Here is a 6,470-nt window from a genome sequence, read left to right on the forward strand (position 1 = left end):
TCTGCAAACGACTGTGTAGGCGGAGGAGTGAGCTCTAAAAGCCAAAACAGTAGCTTAGTAGTGGAGGAAAATTAAGTGATTTTTCCATTTTTATATTCACTGAGCAATTTCTCCCATGAACAATAAAATTAAAACAGCACATAAGCCTCGGGGAATACTGGAAGAAATTAGTCCCCATCTGCAGTAGCTAATCAACACAGCCACAACACACTGTGCGACGCCCTTTTTTTGCATGACAGGCAAACGCTAGTGTGGCAACATGAGTTTTTGCACTGTAGTACATAGCAGACTGCGTGAAAACCACCATGATGTGAAGTTATTGAAAAATTGTAGATAATTATAGAGGGAAGACGTTTAATAAGATTGTTTGAATGTTCTACTGGAAAAAATGACAGCTTTGATGAGGACTGTGTGCCCTAAATCGAAGTCATCTCAATCAGAAATAATAATCTGTACCAGTGTGAACACCCTCAGAGATGACTTCTGAGCATTCACTAGTTCAGTAGAAATAGGTGTAGTAATTTACTGAAATATGTAAAGATACATGAGCATACAGTATATTAGGCAAAAACAGAGTTTGTACAGATTTAGAGCTTGAAAGTCAATATTTTGCTTGACCACCTTTATTCTTCAATTTAGCCTGAACTCTCTGAGGCAGCGTTCTTGGAATTTCTAAGCAGTCTTCAGGAATAGTTCTCCAGGCTTCTTGAAGGACATTCAAAGCTCTTCTTTGGATGTTGGCTGCCTTTTGTTCTGTTCTCTGTCAAGATGATCCCACACTGCTTCAATAATGTTGAGGTCCAGGCTCTGAGGAGGCCAATCCATGACTGATAGTATTTGACTGTGTGTCTTATTATCCAAGTATGTTTTTACTGCATTGGCAGTGTGTTTGGGATCAGTGCCATGCTGGAAAACGAAACAGTCAATCAAATGCTTTCCAGATGGTATTGCATTGATGGTACTTTTCTGTGTTCATAATTCCATCAGTTTTGACAAGATCTCCAAAACTGCTGACTGAAATGCAGCCCCAAACCACTGACAGAGCCTCCACCGTGTTTTACAGGTGGCTGTAGACACTCACTGTACCTCTCTCCTGACCTTCTCCATACATATTGACAAGGATTTGAACAAAAAATTTGCTGGGTGTCAGGCAGTTTTCTGGTGCCTGGGGCCTTGTCCTTGGTTCATTCTGAGATGGCTGGCCAATACTACTCATTGCCTCTAATTCTCTGACGCTCTTGCCCCCAACCTGGGGGCTCTATCTATTGTGCCTAAAGTCACAATTTAAAATTGGTTCTTTGCTAAGTTGTCTGTTATGTGTTGACACAACATTGGTCCATCCCTTGAGTTAGGTACCTTTTTGCTTGAGTGTTAAGTGGATTAACAAACAAAAAAAGCATTCCTCCAAAAATGGTCAGGTATAAGGACTGGACTGAAAATGAATGAAAAAGCAGCCAATGTCCAAAGAAAAACTTAGAAAGACCTTCAGAAATCCCTGAGAACTATTGTGGAAGACCACTTAGAAAATTGCAAGCCTGGCTCGTTGGAAGCAAAATATAAAGAAATGATGGGTTGCTAAAGACTTTTTCACAGTATTGTGTGCAGCACTCATTAACAAACACCAAGAACAAACACAAAATCTCATTCGTGTTTTACATTTTCAGAGAGGGAAAAACAGAAAACCAAAAACAAACACATTCGTTTTCTGTTTTCTATGTCAAGCACTCATTTTCAAACAACTAGAGGAGGCCACACACATACACACTCACACAGAAAAAAAAAAATGACTCAACGAAGACAAATGAGGTTGGTTTCTATCTTCTCTGTGGAGTGAAGAAGAAGAAGAAAACACTGGTACCAAGCACTGCTTCACTGGCGCCAAGCCTGTGTTAAATATCAAGACTCAGTTTACAGTTTGACTTCACAGCAGCACCTCCCTTCCCTGCAGTCCATCTGCGAGTGAGTTACATTTCTCCAGAATGTGCAGGGATGAGGTGCTCGCTGAGCAGCCCCTCCAAAATATGCAGAGTGGCCATCTGTGAATGACAAAGTCTTTAGCACACTTACTTAGATTTCACTCTCAGTACTGGTAATACTTTCATCTCCTGAGTTTCAAGATTTCAGAGCTCTCTTTGTTGCAGTTGTTTCGATATCCCTGTTGTCAGCTAGTCCTTCTCATGTTTTAGTGGTCTGTTTCTGTTTTTCTCATTTTTCTTATCCTATATCTATCCTTTTTTCCACCCACGTGTCAGCGCTTGCATCCATACAGCTCCCTCTTTACTACTGTGTGTCAAACGTGGCCAGCAACATCAATCTCTGCTGCTGTTTGAAAAGGCAAAACAAACAGGAGGCACCGCGTCATGCTGTGTTCACCGCGGCCTCCTCCCTCCACATGTCTCTGTCCAATTCGTGCTTTGTGAGTCTGATGGTTATCTGCACTCCTACGCTAGCCGGCCGTGTTATTGGCAAACTGATAGCTTATTTCAAGTTTCAAACCAGCTGTGAGTAGGCCTACAATCTAGTCTCTAAACCTCATTTGAAACAAACAGCTGCTTACAGAATGCTCTCCTCCTGCTACCTCTCTACACAAGCTAAATATAGTGTAGAATTTAAACTGTGTATTTTTGGTTTTTGGTCTGTGGGTGCAGGATGCATCATGGTGTGGATAGCTGATAATATCTGTGAGCTAGCACTCTCAGGGTAGTGACGCACTTTACCATCATGTACTGCAAAATAAATCATCTTGCCATGGAGTGAGGTACACCATCACCCATTCTGTGGTAATGCTGGTAATACTGGCAGTCTTGTGTTTCCACAATGACGCTATGTACCATGAGGTGTGTTACAACAGTGGCTCAAGGGGGGGGAACAACATGAAGGTGCCATTTATCTTGAGCTGGCTCTGCTTTAAATGAGTATTTCTATTGGGTGATGTGATTTACTTTCTTGTTGAGACTTTGATAACATGATCTAGCACTCGTAAGTGAGACCAGCGCTAACGTGGCCCATGCTCTGTGTGTGTGTGTGTGTGTTAAGTATAGGCCTAGTGAAAGTGGTAAGCTTAATTTAGCATAACTTCTATTGAAAATAGAAATGCCTACTGGCACCTCTAAAATCTACAAGTTTACAAGATATAGTTGTTATATTGTTGATGTTGTTAGACAAAAAGACGTGCCAATTGTGAAAGCGACTTCCAAATTTGGTCCCACAGTGGTGCGGTCATTTGCACTACATCAAACAAGGTCCTGGGTTTGAAGCCAACAGTGAGCCAGAGCCTTTCTGTGGAGTTTTTTTCATGTCCTCCGTGTGCCTGCTTGGGTTCTCTCCAGGTACTCTGGCATCCTCCCACAGCCCAGAGACATGCATGTTAGGTTAAGGGGTGATTCTAAATTAGCCGTAGCTGTGAGCATGAATAACTGTCTCTCTGTGTTAGCCTTGTCACAAATTGGCAACCTATCAAGGGTGTACGGTGTTCTTACCTTGTGACAGCTGGAATAGGTTCTAGCCTTCCAGCTTCCAACTCCTCATGACCCTGACTAGAAAGATGGATGAATGGATGGATGCTGGTCAAAAGTAATGAGCACATGTACAAAGTAGTATTCGTCAAGAAACTGCAATACTATACAACACCTAAAACCACTCATTTCTGCTTTTGCCTTTTTTTCTGAGAGGAGTACACTGGAGTCAGTCATATCTCTTCCTTAAAATCCAAGTTAACTTACATTAAATATCTCCAACTCAACAAACTTAGGTATGCTGAGTTGTTTTGAGTAATTTCCTTTGAATCGTTCAGTGCGACTTTCAGTGTCATTATTGTATCTTTGAATTAAGACAATGTTTCACAATATTTCTTCTCTGCTAGTTTCATAATTACATACCTTTAAAATCAGATTTCAAGAGAATGAAGATAGCATTTCCAATATGGAAACAGAACAGCAGATACATGTCAGATATCACTGATGCTTAGTAGATGGGTGCTGCTGATAATCAGGGTGGTTTTAAGCTCCCAATGTAGAATTTTCAGGTATTTGGCAGTAGTCAGGAGCCTGTTGCATCTATTTACAAGTTAGAAAGTACTTGGTGCAGAAATTCAGCCTTGTGCAGTTTCTTTAAAACATTTCTGAGCTTTCTTTGGCAGAGTGCAGATGTCTGATGACCACCACTTCACCTGGTTTATTTCAGGTCTGCAATGTCACACCTTTTATTTATAAGGCAGTATAAAATTACATATCTTAGATCGCCCAGTACAGTGTTGTGGTTTTCCATCTGTTTGTAATGCTGAGACAGGCCCACTTAATGAACTGTAAGAAAAAAAAAGACCTGCTTCTTCTTCTCAACTTCTTCCTAGATGTAACTTCAACGCACTGAGACACACACTTGTTGGGTTCCAGAGCGGAAAAAATATAAAGCAACCAAAGAAGTGACAACAGACAAGCAGAAGCACTTGGTATGAACCAAGTGACCCAACGTTCCTTCTGCACATACAGTAAGTTCTTCCAAGCAGCTCTGAAATGTCATATGCATACAAGGGGCCTTATTCAAACATCATTTTCTACATGTGAGTGGGCAGGGGTTTCCCTAGAGAGGCAGAGGTCACACCCTGCCTGTCCTCATACTTTTGTGACCTTTCTGTGTGTGGTTCATGTATTCCACATTAGTAAAGTTCCTACTATAAAAGTTCCTTTAGTATAAATATGAGGAATGAAACCCCAGAAATTATCTCCACATCTTTCACGTCCTACTTCTCTTCTTGACCATTTTTTTTTTTGTTTTTAAGAAAAGCAGCCTTGCTGGGACGTGACTGACAACAGAACTGAAATACTACAACTCAGTAGTATTTCCGCATATTTGTAAGCTGATGAACCTGCAGTACAACAAAAAACCCATGACTGAAAATCTAAAAACTCATCTATGCCAAGGGATCAGTCACAGGCTAACTAGAGAACAATGAGATCATCCGAGAACGGCGCTCTCAGTACTGGCCTTAAGTCAGGATGATCTCATAACAGAACTGCTCAGAGGCAAGTTATCTCTTTGTGCCAGTGAGAAATTCAGCATTGTCATCTTGCTTTATGCATGAAACAAATAGTGTCAAGTTAATCTGCACCTGACACTTTAAAGTTAATTACAGTGTAATTAATGACAGCAAAATGCAAATTCTCTTTTGCTCCCCTTACACAATCTTGTGCTGTTTTTATATAACAATGCTACCACCATGTGGCCAAACGGAGTACACAAAGCTTTGCATTTATATGAATTTAAGTGGAATTTGGAGAAACAGTTATGGTGTCCTGTTTGACACTGGGACGGAAAAAAAAAACCCATCATGCTTTTGTATTTTGAATGCTCTGTAGCTGCTTTCTTTTGTCATTGCAGCCTTTTATGTGTTGAGTTACACATTTTCAAACATTGTCCTGATTTAGATCAGATCAGGGACAGCTGGACTCTGCCATGTGCTGTTTGAGTTATCCAAGATAAGTTAAGTCATCTCCTGCAAACGCCACATATGACTTCATCTTCTCATCGACAACTTAGGCCTGACTTCATGCTTTGGTTCCTGGGGAGATAATCTTCCTATGTGTACATGGAGATCTGTGTACTCTAAAACAGAAATGTGTTTATCTTTAAACACATCTGAGTGTCATCAGTGCAGGGGATCCTGATAACAGAATGACAGATTTCTATTTCTCCTTCATTATTATGACATACACTGTGCAAAAATAATGTAAATAAAATAGTTTTTTTCTTGGCAATTAGCTTAACATGAAGTGCGCCAGTTCCTCTGAAGACTTAAGACTGTCTCGGTGTCTTGTTTCTGTTTTTTGTAATGCCTGACTGATGTCATGATGTGGAATCAAGGCTACAACAAAAAGGCTCCTTGGTCATTTAGAACAGTACTTTACGTCTGGCTCTGGCTGTATTTCGGGGGTCTTTGTGAAGCAGCAGAAAGAATTTGGGGCCAGTCAGATGCCTCCATTTAATAATAATTTAAACACTGAGCCTGTGTAAGAGCACAGTGGTGCAGTGGTTAGCACTATTGCCTCACAGCAAGAAGGTTCTGTGTTCAAATCCACCCTGGCCTTTCTGTGTGGAGTTTGCATGAGTGTGCTCCAGGTGCTCTGGTTTCCTCCCACAGTCCAAAGACATGCAGTTAGTGGGGTTAAGTTAACTGGTGATTCTAAATTGCCCATAGGTGAATGGTTGTCTGTCCAGGACGTACCCTGCGTCTCGCCCTATATGACAGCTGGGATCGGCTCCAGCTCGCCTGTGACCCTGAAAAGGATAAGCGGAAGAAAATGGATGATGGAAAACTGTGTGAAAGTACTACATGTGTCTATTCTCAGATGTGTAATGGGTGTGGTGCATTTCTGCTTGAGTTATGTTTGCACAGTCACCAAACCGCGTTTATGTATAAACACAGTAATGTGAGACATAGTAAACAATAGCGTAAAGCATGAGGCAAAATTGCA

This window comes from Archocentrus centrarchus, chromosome 24 (genome assembly GCF_007364275.1).
Source record: "Archocentrus centrarchus isolate MPI-CPG fArcCen1 chromosome 24, fArcCen1, whole genome shotgun sequence".
Taxonomy (NCBI): Eukaryota; Metazoa; Chordata; class Actinopteri; order Cichliformes; family Cichlidae; genus Archocentrus; species Archocentrus centrarchus.